This window comes from Tyto alba, unplaced genomic scaffold, assembly GCF_018691265.1.
Source record: "Tyto alba isolate M040663 unplaced genomic scaffold, T.alba_DEE_v4.0 Super-Scaffold_45, whole genome shotgun sequence".
Classification (NCBI taxonomy): domain Eukaryota; kingdom Metazoa; phylum Chordata; class Aves; order Strigiformes; family Tytonidae; genus Tyto; species Tyto alba.
Window position 1 is genome coordinate 2620529 of NW_024881321.1, and position 17435 is coordinate 2637963.

General features: G+C 42.1%; 1 protein-coding gene across 1 annotated transcript in view; it reads left to right on the forward strand.

Annotated features, from left to right (window-relative positions):
- The first annotated feature begins 131 nt into the window (after positions 1-131).
- Positions 132-17435, forward strand: part of CAB39L (calcium binding protein 39 like) — a 66692-nt gene continuing 49388 nt past the window's right edge. The window contains exon 1 of the mRNA XM_042806047.1: positions 132-148. The gene's annotated coding sequence lies outside the window, so the exon portion shown is untranslated. The remainder of the gene's footprint in view (positions 149-17435) is intronic.

The following is a 17435-nucleotide window of genomic DNA, read 5'->3' on the forward strand; positions in this document are numbered from 1 at the left end:
GCTGGGGCGAGAGCGCGTGCGCCGAGAATCTTCCCGCCCCCCCCCACCCCAAGCCCGCGGCGCAGGGCGCCGAACCTTCCGGCTGGTGGCTAGGACGCATGCGCAAGGCGGGCGCGGGGCCGCGGGAGCGAATGGCCGCGCGCAGGAGGTGGGGCCGCTCAAGGGAAGGACGAGCGCTTTTCTTCGTCGCTATTGGCTGCGGCGGGGGTGTGTGGTGGTGCAGGTGCGCACAGCGCTGGCCAATGGGACGGTCGTGCGGCCGTGGAGTGACAGCGGGGGCGGGGGGGAAGGAAGCTGAGAGGCTGGGGGTGCGTCCGCCATTTTGGGTGGGCGGAGCGGGCGCTGTGGGAGCGTCGCCATTTTGGCGCAGAGCTGACTGGTCGGAGAGGGCGGGAGGGAAGCGGGGGGGGGAACGATGGCAGGCAGCTGATTTGCTTGAGTGAGCGTGAGGCTGCTGGGGTGGCTCTGAGCGCTCTTTTGGGTCTGGTGGGGCCTGTCTGGCCCGAGGGGCTGGGGTGGCTCTCTCAGCATGTGGTGTGGGCAGCTTGTTGGACCCCCACCTGCCCGCCGGTGGGGCTGCCCACAGCTGTCATGGAGTCGCTAGGCACCTGTGGGGAGGTTGTCTTGGTCACAGGGGCGCTGACAGCCGGCTGAGGTCAGCGGGGCTGCGGGCACACGGGTGGGGAGAAGGCAATTAAAGCGAGTTACTGAGGGGTGTTTGGGCTTTTGATTCCAGTTCGCCAAATTAAAATATTTGTTAAGTGAATGAGTTGCTTAACTGCTGGCCCCTGCCATTTGCCGTTGCTGGTTGCAGCTGTACCCTATGAGGTGCTAAGTTATGACTGCCTTTTTGATTCAAAGTGTGAGAATAAAAGAAGTTTACATTGTCCTTGACATTTTCAGCAGCGCTACTTTACAGGTGATTTCATTGCAGCTATGTAAAGGGATTTTTCAGAGAGACAAAAATTAACTCCTAAAAGGTGGGGAGGGTGGTTTGTCGTCACTTCTTTGTCGCTTCTTTTTCTACCACCACTGTAAACTGTAGAGATAGACATAATATGCTCAAATAATTGCCAAAGCATTTCCAATCTTGTGGATATTATTAAAAGTATTTCTTTAGTTGGGTGGAGGGGAATAGAAATTGAATTTGAACATGGGAGAATACTATGTTTACATGACTGGGAGCTCTGGTCAGACCCAGGATCCTTGAGAAGATTTTGATGTCCAGCATCTGCTTTGTACTTTCATGAAACCTTTTAAATGTTTACATAGGTATGCCTACATCTGTCCTCAAGTTTGAAGTTCACTAATTAGGCCATGAGTACTAACTACAGAGAGAAATGAGATAACCAACAATGACATTATTTGTAACAGGATGGCTGGGCACTACTAGTGTGCTTACAAATCTCCCAATAAAAATAATCCTTCATGTTTTAAAAAAAAGAGATTTCTCTCCTGTAATTGTTTATTTAAAAGTTGAATACAAGCTTTTCTCGTTCATGGAATATACTGCATTGTGAGATGATGTTTGCAGATTAACTGCTTTCATTTTACTGAATTATTAATATATGTGAACATGCAAGTGAATAATGAGTGTTATAAAACACTTGGTGGCCTTATAAAGTGTGTGTCAGAAATATATCAAATACAGAGAAGATGGAGCCAAGCATCATAATGATTGTATTAATTAGAAATTATTTTAAATGGTTATTTCCTCATAAAGTTTTCCTTCCTTGAATGCCTCCTAAATAGGTTCCTGTGCTTGCCTACATGCTTTGAAACTGTATGGTAAGCATTAATCAACAAAATGGAGATGATACTGCAGTCTCATAAACAATGGCCGTTGTACAATAATTATGTTTATGGTTGGATAGCAGGATTGTATATGTCTGCTTCCCTGATATGGTTAGGTCGATGGTTTGACTGGGTTTTTGTGATGATAAAGTTGCCCTATGCTTCACGGTCGTGAGCAGCAAATGAGCGTGAGCATTTTTCCAGCAATAATTCATTGAAATGTAAGTATTAGGAATCTGACCATGGTGGCGGTTTTACTTGGAAGCAGTCAGTGGCGTTATCCTGCAGCGCTGAGGAAAGCAGCCCCTTCGCTCTGAGCAAGCTGCTGGAGCTTATTCCGTCTGCCGCAGCGGGATCTTTCGCCTGGTGCCTCTCGGTGAGCACGCACTGCTGCGGTCCGTGGAGGTCGCTCCAGGAAAAAGAGCAGGGAAGCACCGAGGCCGTCTGTGGGGGCTAATGCAAAGAAGCTACTAAATTGAAATTTAAGACCGATCGAAATCAGTCAATCATTTATAGATGCATTCGCGCATGTATAAATGTGCTTTACGTCAGTGCGATTGGAAATGCAGTTTTCTGTATTTTAGCACGTGAATGCAGAGGGCATGTAGCGAAGAGGTAACGCTGGTGTCATCTCTGTTATTCCTTATAAAGTGTCAGCAGCACTCAAAACCTTTTATTAGCAACTGGGAGTGATGGAAGAAGCTGGAAGCACATGACTGCATGCCTCTCAGACAAAAGAGAAATTAGTATTTCGTTTGTTATTTGAAGCAAAAGGAGCGGGAATTGAGTCTTTCTTAATGACAATAAGGTGGCAGTTTTGAAATATAGCCAAGTTTCCTTGATTTTACTTTTACCTGGAACTGTAAGACAGGCTTTCTGCAACATAGCAGCAAATTCTGCCAGTGAGCTAATCATCTCAGTTCTTCCCAAACTTGTTAGGTGGCAGAACCTCACAAGCAATGCTGCTCTGACATCCCAGTAACCTGCCTGCAGCCACATGAGCTTCTTGGGGCTCTGCAGTCAACACCTGGGCTGACCAGCTGCACCTAGAGGTGAGGACAGCTGGTTTCAAACGCTTTACAGGATCCCTACTGCCTGCGTTAGGGTGGTGGTGGGAGAGTGGTGCTGCTGGTTGAGTTGCTGAATTACACTTTTGTGTTATGTAATTCGTAATTCTGGTCCTACTTGGAGACTTCGGGTGAACGATTGCATAGATGGGCAGACTGCAAATGGCCCCTTTGAGTGGGAGGAGATGAAGCTGATCAAAAAAGAAACTATCTCATCCAGTTCTCTTCTCCAGGGTTGTTTTTATCGTCTTGAACGCGGTGGGGATTTGGGTGTTTCCTCACATGGCCAGATAGGCTTGGGTGAGGTACAGAGACACCAGTCAGACTCCAGAAAAGAGCAAAGCAGTTAAAGCCATAGCCCTTGGAAAGCCATGGGCATTCGGAAAATGTTTTATAATTCTCATTTAGCTTGTTGTCCTTTTCTGACGGGATTGGCTCTTTATTTTATTGCCTCTTCTTCTTAAAGTATTTTCATGTCAACTGAGTACTTTTACCAGCGCCTTCTCTGTCACATCCTCCCTGCTATCCTTCTTGGTGATTTAAGTTGCTCCCTTATAGTTAAGTGTCCACACCTCATTCTTTCAAAATGTAACTTTAACATTATGTTCTCTTCTATTACGTTTAAGTATGGCTTATATGTAGTCTCTTGTTTTTCACACATCTAATCTGGCTTGAGTAAGATAACAGATCAGAGAACAGGCAATTTTATACAGATCGTAGATCATTGCTTCTTTACAAAATGTATTCATTGGGGCATCTTTTGGTTTATCTTAGTTTTGCTATAACACATCATTACTTATGAAGACACAGACTAATACTCCCTGTAGATATGTTGCTTACTAATTGGACTTCTCACAGGCTATTTACAGGCCCTCAGTACGTTTTGTTACTGTTTTCTAATTCTGTTACTATTGTAGATATGTTAGGTTTTAATTAGGTTATTTGAATAATAATTTTTCCAGCTATTAAATAAGAGAAAGGGGAGATTTGGGATGTCTGAGGAGTCTGTAAAATGATTTTGTTCTACCTGTGATGTAAGCACATTTGCATTCCTGGCATTTAAAAGTCAAACAAATTGTCTATTTGAGAACTGGAGCTTCTAAATTCATAAACTGTTATGGTCCTAAGGGAATCTTAAAACACAGGCAGAGACCGGCTATGAAACGGAAAGGAAAAATTTGTGTCACTGTTTAAACAATAGACTTCTTTCATGTGGAGGACCTAGATGTCTGTTAATTACCAAGTGGCTTGAGGGTTTTGGAGGCTGGCCCAATACGCTGAAACTCTTAACCATCCACTAGCTGGCATATCCTTCAAGGTCTGCATTTGGAGACTGGTAACGTAATGGATTTCATCTTTATTAGACTGTTTATGTAGTAGAAACGTTTTCAGTTTTAGTTATATTTCTGTCTTACAGTCTCAGTATTCATTGCCAACAGATTCCAGACAGTTGCATGAACGCATAAAGCAAAGGCTGGTTTAAATATTAGATAATGTCAGACCAAGTTGAGCAGCATGCGTTGCCTTTGCTGTGCCACAGCCCCACCACAGCATGCTGATCAAGACCTAAAACTGTGTCCTCTAATTTCAGGTGACTCAGATGAATTAACAAGATCCGAAAGCCTGCGGTTACAGTTGCACTGGAAAGGGCCCAAGATCTCTGGGAAGCAGACAGTAGATATATATAATGAAAGGAACCAAAAAATAAATGGATGCCTGAAAATCTTTTAATTTCTCCATGTGAACATAACTATATATAAAGAAAATTTTCACTGGTATTTTCTGAAGTAAAGCTAGTGGTTGTAAAGAATTCTGACCCCTTTTGATGGGCTCTGTTTGTGGGTTTTTATGCAGATTAAAGTATGCTCACAAAGTATTTTCATTAAATGAAGATGTAGAAGAAAAAAAATTGCTAAGCAGTCTTCAGGATTTAGTGAATTTGTGGTGTTCCTGCTCTTGAGAGATGTTTTGTGGGGTGCTCCACAACTTCTTTTTGATTTGCCTTTTATTTTGGTAAATCAAAGTGTAGAGGAAGGTGTCCTTGTGATGCCAGCTGATGTAAGGTTGATCGGTTAGTGCTGGTCTTGGTAGCAGCTGTACAAAGGCAAGCGAGTGAGTGCCTGGCGTAGAATTGGACCTGACCTAATAAAAGCCATTGAATGGAGGCATATGGCAAAAGCTTGAAGTCGTTATTGTGTGTAGGCCGAATAATCGCTTTCAAATAAAACTGAAACCTGCAAGGTTTCAAGTATACTAAAAGGAATTTGACTACAACCATAGAAAACAGGGTAGGTACCTGTTGTGATGTAGAGGCTCAACAACAGGGCTCTTAATAAGAGTATTCTGAACTAAATAATTCTTAGTCACAGCCTCCTGTAGGAAAACTAATTTAGCTGAAGAAAACCCCATTTTTTTAGTTGATTGTTTTTCCTGATCCAGTTTACTGTGCTGCATCAACAGTTGGTTTGGTCTAACTTGGTAGAGGTGTGGAAACTGTCAGTAAGGTGTGGGGAATAGGAGGACCAAGGGTGGGAAGCAGTGTTGTCCTATTAATATTTATTGTGTTTGGTTTTACTAATAAGCATTATGAAGGGTCAGGGAAGCTGCAGTCCCCTGAACATTTCAAATTGTCACTGGCAAAGAAAGAAACAGTTCTGTTCTCCCTGAATTTAACTTCATTTTGTTGTTGGTGGTGGTTTTTTTGTTTGTTTGGTTGTTTTTTTTTTTCTATAAAATTCTTGAATGACTGAAACCAAAGCAGCTTAGTTGAAAATAGGTGGAACATCCTTTCAGCAGCACTAAGTGAACTATGGGCCCAAAACCTTTGCAACCTTGTTTCATAAGAAATGTTACCTAAGTGACTCTAATATATGAATTTGGCCTTGCTTTCAGAGAAATGGATGCATATGCTATTTGTTACACAGTAATACCAACAGAAATTTAGATTGCATGCAGACAGACATTTAAAAAAAAAGAAAAAAATAAAACAACAGAAAAGCTTTAGTGTGATTGAGTACTGCTAGACAAATAGATTTCATGTGCAACTGCCAAAAAAAAAGAAAAAAGTCTACCAAATACTGCTGGTTAGCTTCATTTTGTGTGCAGATATGGTTTCTGTCAAGTTTGTGATGAACCAGTTACGTGAGTTGTGGTTTGGTAGCATAAGTTTTAAGTGAAGGATTGTTTTTAAGGTTAATTGATTTTGTTAATGAATTCATACCAAGGTACTACAACCTTTGCATTAGCAGATCAAGATGTATGAGAATGAGGGCAGGATTTTTTCTTTTTAACTGTTTTTGCCACCACATTGTAGAAATATTTTAAAATTGCATCCCCCCTCTTCCAAAAAATTGTTCATGGGTGGATGGATTTTTTTTTTCTTTTCTTTTGTTCTTTTGGTATTGTAGTCTGGACTGTCCATTTTAGAAATTAGCAATAAAGGTAGTTCCAAAAATTTCCCACAAATTACACTTAGTAAGTCCCTCCACAGTTCCTCTTACTTCTCCAAAAGCTGCATTTTTATGGGAGAGAAGAGAGGCTTTTTTTTTTTCTAGCTGTTAAATTTTCAGGGTGCCCGGCAGGCTGATCTGTCTCCCTCTGCAGTTGTGCCATTCCTAGAAGTGATGCAAGGGAGGGGATGGCAGGAAGGGCTGGACTTCCCTTTTTGGCAGCAATGTGATCTTAGAGCAACTTAATCAGTTGTGAAACAACATCTTTAAATTATTTTACAGCATGACTTTTTAAAAAAACTTCTGATATCCCAGTAATGTTCATGCCTTGTGTTTCCTGTTGCAAGAGATGATAAGATGGAAGAAAGTACTGCTGCATAAGTGGACTTTGCAATGTGGGGCCAGATGAGTGACAGCTATTGGTTTGGGTGATCTTTGTTGAAGACATCGTGTCAATGTGGCACAAAGGCACTTGTGCAAATTTATGCGTACAAATTTATTGCAGCAAAGAATACAGTTCACTCGCTTTTAAGTGCGGGAGGGAAGCTGTGTGTGGGTTTTTTAGTAAGGGCACTGGAGATTACTGAATATGGAGAGATTAAAATTATATGGAAGGAGAGTTCATTCCTGGCAGCTGTAGTGTTCTGAGAAACATGTAGCATTCAGCTCTTTGTTACGCCTTTTTTCATGTGTCAGCAGAGAGGCACGGCTGTATAAACTCTCCCTCCTCAATTAATTGTGTGCTCTCACTTCCTGCAGTTCATTGGCAGTCAGGCAGCTGTCTTTCACTTCTGCAAATAAGCAAAAGACTCCCAGTTCATGGTGGTCGTTCACTACCTGTTGCTTTCAGATACAGGAGAAGCTGTCTGCAATATGTTTTATTTGTTGTTAGAAATAAGGCACCAGATTGGACTTCATAGGGTGATGGCAGGATTGCAGGGCGGTTGTAATTCCCTGTTAAGGCGAATATTGAGTATATCACATAATCACTGGGAAAAGTCTGTGGTTTTGGGGCATTTTTTTAGATCACTGTTCTTTGATTTGGGTTTTTCTGTTGTTTGTTTTTGTTTGTTTCTTTTTTTTTTTTTTTCCTAACAAATTGGTTTAAGTGAGCTAAGTAAGGCTGAACCTTCTAAATGCAAGCTTACTACATAAAAATTGTGTTGACCTTTGGTGCTGCTCTTCCTCATCTGCAGGCCATTAGTAGGTCTTGTCTTTTACATTACAATCCATGTTTAGGTCTGTAACTGCCTGCGACATCTGTACTCCTCTATTGCGAGCATCACTCGCAGCCTTGGGCAAAATACGAAAGGAAAAGACAAAGTGCTTTTGATCAAAGGCAGTTTGAATGAAGACAGGTTTGAATGAACTCTGAGGTCAAATAGGGTTGGTAGTCTTTAGATTGTGTGTTGACTGGAAAAGGTTTTTCCCTTCAAAAAACCAACATTAATGTGAGGAGATACGTGCCCCTGCAATTCATGTGTTCCACCCTTTTGTCAGGGAAAGAAGGATGTTGCTGGAGGATTTCCCAAGATATCTTCATGCTTTTCAAGTTTCCTGGGCAGCAGTTAAATGCTAAGAAAACACGCACAGAGATGTTACCTGTTGTTTTTCCTCACTCATGAACTCTCCCCACCCTGTAAACTCAGTAGCTCCTTGTTCATGCTTCATAAGGTCTCATTGCAGTTCTTAAGGTCATCGGAGAAGACCACTGAAAAACTACATGACATTCCCATCTTTGAGGATGAAAAACATGAGGGACTAAGCAAATCTGTTCTGCGTGATGTGACGTACCGTTGCATCACTAATAGACTTCTAATGTTGCTTACAAGAGTGCGTCTCAAAGTTGGGGAGGGGTGGAAATGCAAAAACACGTGGCTATCTAGAATGTGCAGAGCTGAATACGAAAAGATCGAGATCGATTAAGCAAAGGAAGAGTCCCATTTTAATTTAGAAGTGGTTCAAGGGCAGCAGCCAATATAGAGGAATAAGTGTAAGTACTTTTTAATAAAGATGATTAAAGAAAACTCCCCATATTTTCTGTAGGATTTAGGGCTTATAAGGAGAAGTTCTAAAAATGCCAGGAACAAAAAGAACAGTGACATACGTCTGGTGGCTGCGCTGAAGTTGTCAACATCTGTGCTGAAAAGACAGAACTGTTATGTCTGTCTGTAGTGAGAATGAAGCTGAATATTACAAATAATCATATAACTGTAAACAAACCCATCATATTACAGCAGTAAATAAAGATGGAAAGATCACTTCTGAAAATTTGTATTACAAATTTATGGAGACTGAGGAATATTTTTTTTAAATGGCTAATGTAAAACTGTCCAGAATTTTAAGGATTGTCATGTAGCAAATGCTATTCAAGATGATTAATAGAAAACAGGTACTATAAAATGTCTAGTATATTACTTAGATTAAGGGTTTGATGTAGTCTAAGTCACTGACTCCTGAAAAATGTTCCGCTCAATAGGAAATCATTGAATTAAGATATAATTTTGTGATGTTCAATCCTTGGATATTTGTTTGCAAAAAAAAACCCCAAGCCTCAAATGAACGTAGTTGGAAGAAAGTGCAAAATCCTTCCTGACAGTTTTATCTAGGCCACATAGAGTAGAAAAATTACAAATGATGGCATAGCCTCTTGCATTTGATTGAATTCAAGAGCGCATTAGCTGACTCTTTTGAAAGATGGACTTAAAGATTTGGGAAGTTTAATCACCATGAAAAAAAGGCTGGATGCACGTTAAAGATGAGGAACAGTATCTGAAAAAACGCTACTGCAAGTTATTGAGGCTCAGGGGCAACAGGCAGTGGATCAGACACTCCCTGTAGATCAGTGGCAGCGAAGAGCTGGTAGTTGAACACATGGAACGCAGAATGAGGGATTTCCTTTCCAATATTATTGACCTCACTTCTGGAATATAATCAGGTTTGATGGATTTACTTCAAGACATGTTTTTAAATCAAAGTCAGCACTGGTTGCAAGTGTTGTGAAAACATACCTGTACAATTAATGTAGATGGTGATGAAGAAGTAAATTCTGAGTTTGTTGAAGTGATTTGATTGTGTACCTGTGCCTGAACAAAATGGGGAGCCTTCAAAGAGCATACCTTTGCAAATACAGGAGTCACAGTGGCAGGAAGCAGAAAGTAAAAAAAGAATATGAAGTAGCATAAAAGGAAAAAATATTTAAAGTGGTAACTAGTTAACTATTGCACTACCTTATTGATGGATTTCATAGATTCTCCAACACTTGAAATTAACGTCAAGATCCAAGATGTTTTAAGAAGTTGTTCTTGTTCAAGAAGCTGTTAAGCTACATCATACAGTAATCCATGCTCTGTGAGAACCAGAACGGATCTTTGCAATTTTTAAATTCTTCTGTTTCTAGTAACAACATTTATTCCTTGATTTCAGATGAGAAAAAACTGTTTCAATCCTTTTTTTTCCCAAATTAGCTCTTACTTCATAAGTCTATAGGAAACATCTAGAACCTGTCTTCAATTTTGAAAGAAAAGCCAGTTCTGTCTTTTAAACTTCCTAACCATGCCATTTATATTTTTTTTTTAAATGGAAAAACATAAATACAGGTACTGTGGTGGTTGGGTTAAATGACGAGGTATTAAATAGCTTAGGTTTATGTCTTTATTTAGCTGATGTGCAGCTGTTCAGATACAGGTCTTTGTGTGCTGCTAGCTTTCATTGGAAGTTCTCAGGCTTACGAAAGTAATTTCATCCCATGATGACAGCTAGTAAAGACTGCCTTGCTGTGATCATGGGAAGTTGAACTGTTATGGGTCCTGCTAGGTGACCTTCTCACGGGATTCTGCCTGCTCTCAGAAAACAAGCCATTTCTTTTCCCTGGTACTGGGGTGAAAACTACCAAATCGGCAATAACGCCAGACATAATCTTACATCCTTACGAGCGCTGCTGTTTTGATAGAAATGGTTTTCGGAATTTTCACTCTCAATCCCACTATCAGACCTACGCTTCTGACTCCTTGTGTTTGGGAATCTCTGTTTGATTTAGTAGATATGAAATTTTGTCTCCTTGTGATGTTAGGCTTGAATATGACATTGAGGAATGTCATATGAGAGAGAGAGAATTGAGGTACTGAATGCATATACAATATGAGAAAATGTGTTCTGCAGGTGTTCAGACTCAGCTTCTGACTGATATAAATATTTTTTTTGCAAATATACTAGATAACTTTTCACGTCTGGGCTGATATAGCTTGAGACTCATTTGTGAGGGCGTACACCTTACTTTCAGTGCTATTCATGACTTTTTTTTTTTTTTATTGGACAGTAGCGGTCTTTTACCCTTCAGAAGCGTAGATTTTGATGGCAGATAAAGTTATTTTGGCTGCTCAGTCTCGAGAGTCAGAAGCAATCTGGAGCAATTTGTTGTACCTAAGTATTGCAGATATGATTCCAAAGTCCTTCAAGAAGAGCAATAGTTGCTCTTTTATAATGCAAACAGCCATGGAGCTATTTGTAGCTATTTAGCATGGTGATTTTGGATGAGCTTCAGGAAACCTCAAAGGTGCTAATTGGCAGAAGCAGAACAGTAGAGTGGTCCTTCTGGTTTATATTTCTTTTTCTACTTTGCGCTTGGTGTCAGCTGCTCCTGGAGATGGGATCTGATAGAGCTTTGTCTGATCCAGAATGATGGTTCCTATCTATTGGCATTCTTTAACAGTACATTTTAGAGTACACATCTGTGTGTGTTTGCTTGCTGCCACCTCAGTTTCCTCATACTAAAATGGGTGTTCTGGTGAGTGCCTCACAGGAGTGTTTCACTTTTCTTTCGAATGAAGCTTAGTTTTGTTTGTTTGCAAGTCATCTTGAGAGCATCTGATGAAAAATGCTTTAGAGCTCTATAGTAGCAGTCAGTAGAGGAAAAGTTTTAATCACAAAGTGCTTTCCAGCTTGTCAGAAACAGAGCCATACATTATGTATAAAGAAATTACTGTCATCAGAAGGCAGTTGATCTGCCTGGCATATTCATTGCACATCACCATTAGTGAGATGAATATGCACTAACACAGCTTTCAGCTTCAAGCTCTGTTAGGAAGTTTAAAGTTCTGGTTAGGGATGCTCTGTTGTGTTTCACCACCGGGGAAGATGTATAGGGTTTTTTGCATACACAAGCGTGTTGGAAGGGAATGTCTTAACATACAGTACCCCATGCTGTTTTACTAACTCGTGCCTAACATTAAGAAAATTGCTTGGTGAAGTTATGTGGAAACCAGCAACTAAATTCAGTATTTGCAAGAAGACTAAACAGTATTAATATTGTTTGAATGTTTTGGAAATGGGAGATGGCAGATAAATGCTCTTTTGCATATGAAAGAATTTTGCAGTCTAATGAAGAAAAGTGCTAGCAGTGATGCAAGGACTGTCTTTTAGCATGCTAGACAGAGAGGGCTTATTTGACTGTGTAGAGCTTCTGCTTGTTGCTACTGTAAAAAACCTATTTTTTTGGTATGCTGCAACACAAACTGTAAGATTTGGCCTCTTATGGTACACATGTGATGAGAGGTTAAATTATGGATCTTCAGCAAAGCTCTTTTTGTTGTTCCTTTTGAAATGAACTTTCCTTTTCACATTTTTAATTCTGTGAATGGGCCTTGAACAAACAAACGTGGCCACTGAAGTGGTTGACTATACAGAGCTGGGATAGAAGCAGTTTGGAGAGGTGAAGGCTTTAATTATATTAAAAATACCCATTCAGCTCTTCAGGGAGTTACTGATTTTTGGAGGACTAGCTTCTGTTCGCATCCATCCACAGGTAAAAAGCATGATGTTGTCATGAATTCACCGTTCCTCCACTCCTAAAAGTGGGAGTGCAGGTGTGGTTCCTAATTGTGTTTTGTGCTGGGACACAGTAGATAAGGGATGTGATTAACATTTTATTAGTGACTCTTTAGAGCAGGCATAAAATTTTAAAGTTTTATTTTCCAGATGTTGGGCTTTAGTAACCTCCCATTTAGATGTAATTCCTGTTTGGGGATGGGAATGCGCAAGGAGAGGGAATCATTTTAGCTGACTTTCTCTAAGGATTCAGCTGATGGATGCCTTTAAAATCAGTAAAATTTTAAATACGCTGTCCTATCCATAAAGTATTTATTACATAAATGTTTCTGGTAGAAAGGCCAGTGTCAGTGCATGATTGCTGGAGTGATGTACATCTGAGTAATACATTCAGTAAAAACTCTGGAGCAGTTTATAAGAATTAGTGCAGCTCTTAAAAAAAAAAAAAAAAAAAAACAAAACAAAAAAAAAAAACCAAAAAACCAAACAAAAACAAAAAAACAAGACCAAAACAAAACAAAAAAAAAAAACAACCAAAAAAAACCAACCCAAAAACCTAAAACCAAACATAGAATCATAGAATGGTTTGGGTTGGAAGGGAATTTAAAGAGCATCTAATTCCAACCCCCCTGCCATGGGCAGGGACACCTTCCCCCAGCCCAGGGTGCTCCCAGCCCCGTCCAACCTGGCCTTGAACCCTTCCAGGGAGGGGGCAGCCACAGCTGCTCTGGGAACCCTGGGCCAGCGCCTCACCCCCCCGCACAGCAAATGATTTCTTCCTTATATCTGACCTAAATCTACCTTCTTTCAGTTTAAAACTGTTACCGCTCACCCTATCCCTGCGCTCCCTGATAGAGTCCCCCCCCCTCTCCTGTCCCCCCTTTAAGCCCTGGGAGGCCGCTCGAAGGGCTCCCCGGAGCCTTCTCTTCTCCAGGCTGAACCCCCCCAACTCTCTCAGCCCGGCCCCCCAGGGGAGCTGCTCCAGCCCCCCCAGCATCTCCGTGGCCTCCTCTGGAATCATTTGAGGAGGTCCATGTCTAATGCTGGGGGCCCCTGAGCTGAACACAGTACTCCAGGGGTGTAGGGTCTCACAAGAGCAGAGTAGAGGGGGAGAATTACCTCCCTTGACCTGCTGGCCACACTTCTCTTGATGGATCCCAGGACACGGTTGGCTTTCTGGGCTGCAAGTGCACATTGTTGGCTCATAGTCAGTCTTCCATCCACCAATATCCCCAAGTCCTTCTCCGCAGGGCTGCTCTCAATCCATCCTTTGCCCAGCCTGTATTTGTGCTGGGGATTGCCCCGACCCCCGGGCAGGACCTTGCCCTTGGCCTTGTTGAACTCCATGAGGTTCGCACGGGCCCCCCTCTCCAGCCTGCCCAGGACCCCCTGGATGCCATCCCTGCCCTCAGCGTGTCACTGCACCACACAGCTCGGTGTCATCGGCAAACTTGCTGAGGGTGCATCGATCCCACCGTCCATGTCTCCAACAAAGATGTTAAACAGCACTGGCCCCAACACCAACCCCTGAGGAGCACCACTCGTCACTGCTCTCCACTTGGATATTAGGCTGTTGACCACAACTCTTTGAGTGCGACCATCCAGCCGATTCCTTACCCACCGAGTGGTCCATCCATCAAACCCACGTGTCTACAATTTAGAGACAAGGATGTCGTGTGGGACAGTGTCAAATGCTTTGCACAAGGCCAGGTAGATGAAGTCACTTGGTCTTCCCTTACCCACCAACGCTGTAACGCCATCATAGAAGACCACTAAACTTGTCAGGCACTATTTCCCCTCAGTGAAGCCATGTTGGCTGTCGCCAGTCACCTCCTTATTTTCCATGTGCCCTAGCATATTGTCCAGGAGGATTCACTCCATGATCTTGCTGGGCACGGAGGTGAGACTGACTGGCCTGTAGTTCCCCGGGTCTTCCTTTTTTCCCTTTTTAAAAACGGGGATTATGTTTCCCCTTTTCCACTCAGTGGGAACTTCTCTGGACTGCCACGACTTCTCAACCATGATGGATAGCAGCTTAGCCACTTCATCTGCCAGTTCCCTCGGGACCCACAGATGCATTTCATCGGGTCCCATGGACTTGTGCAACTTCATGTTCCTTAGATGGTCTCAAACCTGATCTTCTCCTACAGTGGGCAATTCTTCCTTCTCCCAGTCCCCACGTTTACCTTCTGAGACTTGGGTGGTGTGGCTGAAGCCCTTGATGCCAAAGACTGAATCAAAAAAGTTGTTGAGTACCTCAGCCTTCTCCATATGCCGGGTAACCAGGTCTCCTGTTTCCTTTGGAGAGGGCCCACATTTTTCTCCATCTTCCTTTTATGACCAATGTACCTATAGAAGCTTTTTTTGTTGCCTTTGACATCCATGGCCAGATTTAATTCTATCAGGGCTTTGGCCTTCTTAACCTGATCCCTGGCAGCTCAGTTTCTGTGTATTCCTCCCAGGCTACCTTTCCTTGCTTCTACCCTCTGTAGGCTTATGTTTTGTGTTTGAGTTTGTCCAGGAACTCATTGTTTGTTGATACAAGCCTCCTTGGATTCTTACCTGACTCATCTTTGTTGGGACACACCAGTCCTGAGCTTTGAGGAGGTGATCCTTGAATATTAACCAGCCTTCTTCGGTCCCTCTTCCCTCCAGGGCTTTACCCCATGGTACTCTACCATGAAGATCCCTGAAGAGGCCAAAATCTGCTCTCCTGAAGTCCAAGGCAGCGAGCTGGCTGTGTGCCCTCCTCACTGCCCTGAGGATCCTGAACTCCACCATTTCGCGGTTGCTGCAGCCAAGGCTGCCCTTGAGCTTCACACTCCCCACCAGCCCCTCCCTGTTGGTAAGAACAAGGTGCAGCACAGCCCTTCTCCTCGTTGGCTGCTCTATCACTTGGAGAAGGACGTTATCACCAACGCGTTCCAGGGACCTCCTGGATTTCTTGTGCCCTGCTGTGTTGTGCCTCCAACAGATATTGGGGTGGTTGAAGGCCCCAGTGAGGACCAGGGTGTGTGAACATGAGGCTGCTCCTATCTGTCTATAGAGGGCCTCATCTGCTCCGTCTTCCTAGTTGGGTGGCCTGTAGAAGACCCCCACTATAATGTCACCTGTCCTTGCCCTTCCTTTAACATCCCATCTTAGCATATAAATGTTTATATTTTCATTAAATAAAAACAGGAAGGAAAAGGCAGTATGTGCTTGAAAGCACTAGAGGGAGCCAGGAGGAAGAAGAGGGGAAAACTGTTGAGGGCATGCTTGGATTTTTTAGGAGTAGCTTATACAAAGCATCCATTTAAATCCTCCCGTTTACATCAGCTAAAATGAAGCTACGGGTCAGCTGCTGCCTCTGGCTGCTCTCTGTTTCCCCATGCTTCACTAAAAAAATTTCAATTTTGTAGTCCTGAGAGAGTCCAGAAACTTTGCTGTTTTTTAAATGGCTGTAGGGAAAACCGCCTGCCCCTCCGTTGACTGTACCCCCTTTTTTTTTTTTTGCCTTGTTTTGTATTTGGATGAGCAGCCAAATGTTAATTTGCCTTCTGGTGCTGGTGGCTGTTTTGGGACGATGGGTGTGTAGGCTCAGTTCTGAGCTTGTCTCTCTCAGAGATTATATGGGGGAGAAAGAGACAAAGTGGGGGTCTTGGTGTATATCTGTACTGGGGATTGATTAGATGAAGAGTTTTAATGGCATTAATTTGGAGTGGCTGCATTGCTCTTGCAGGGGATCTGAGGAAAATGAGTTATCTGCAAACTTGTAGAATAACATAGAAGCATGAAGTTACTGTAAAGTCTCTCTTATTTTTTGAGGTTTTAAAAGTGTTGTTGGGCACACTTTTTATATTGCTTTGTTGTAAAGCTAAATGTCTTGAGGTAAAGTGTAGCAGCTTTATGATGTAGATAATATAAGTGATTTGGTTTTAATTCCCCTCCACCCTGATAAACTGCCATAATGTTGATATCTTGGGATCTGTAAGAGTGGGATGAAATCCTCTGTGTGTGGTTCTTTAGTTTTCAGGTTTTGGAGGGTGGGGAACTCTTTTTAGTATTCTAAAGTTTCTCCTCTTGATATCCAGTATTAAACAACTAAACCTGTCGGTGTGCAGAACTGAATTTTGATGGCCTGGGGCCTTGGCATTGAGCAATTTTGAGGAAAGGAAGGATGTATTATCATTATTATTATTATTGTTATTGCTAATAGTAATAATAATCTGAGGCTGCTTAGGGCTTTGGAATGCTGGAAGTCATCTTGGAGGAGGTAGACAGACTGGAAGTAGGTGATTAAATGAGCAGAATTAGTATGTATGTACTGTGTGTTTGTCATCTGCTGCTGTAATTTATTGCTGCCACACTTGTTGCTCAAGTTCTCTAATGTCTCTTTTCCACTTTAGGAAATAAATGGAAAAGGCAGGAATAATGGACTGGGGTGTCCTTCCTTTAGATGGAATGATTTTCGGTTACAAAAGCAAGGATAAACATTTCTCAAAAGTACTCTAACCATGCTTTAGCCTGAGGACTCTGCTCACTGTAGAGGAAAAAATATAATAGAATTTAAATATGTGGAGGCTGAAGTCCTTTAGCAGTACACAGAGATTTTTTTTTCCAGTGTACTTTGAGACTATAAAGAGTTGTTGGCTATTTATAATTACATCATTCCAGATTTGAGATGTTTACAAATTAAGAATTGAAGAGAACATTTCTTCTGAAATATTTAATAACCTCTTGGCAACAAAAAAAACAGACAGGTAAGAGCACTAAGTAGTTATGGCTTAATTCCTGTTGGATGGTTTAGAGCCTTCTCCTGATCTGAGAATTAACTGCACTGAAGATTAAACAGATTATTGGTATAGCAGAGATATTTTTTTCCCTGCCCCTTTAGCTGCTCTGCTTTGCATTGTTTCTCCTGCTGCAATGCAGGGATGGGGGCAGGCGTGTTTCTCACTCTTCTGGCGTGTAGAGGCTTCCTACTGAAGCCCAAAAGTATTTCCTTAGGTAGAAGACTCGCAGAGTTGAACTGTAAATTGAGTGCATATTCAATTTATTCCTCAGAACCAGGAAAACAGGCATATTTAGTCCAAAACAGAGGATGGTGATTTTCTTGATAAATTTCTTATGCTTCCAAGAGGCTGTTCACTTAGAACGGTCTGTGAATACTTCAGGGAACTCAGTGATACACAGATTATCCAGTGGGGCCCCTTGATGTGCAACTAAAACAACTTTTTTTGTGATTATTCAGTCTTTTTTTGTGATTATTCAGTCTTTTTTTTTGTGATTATTCAACTGCAGGGTAGTATCTGCTGAC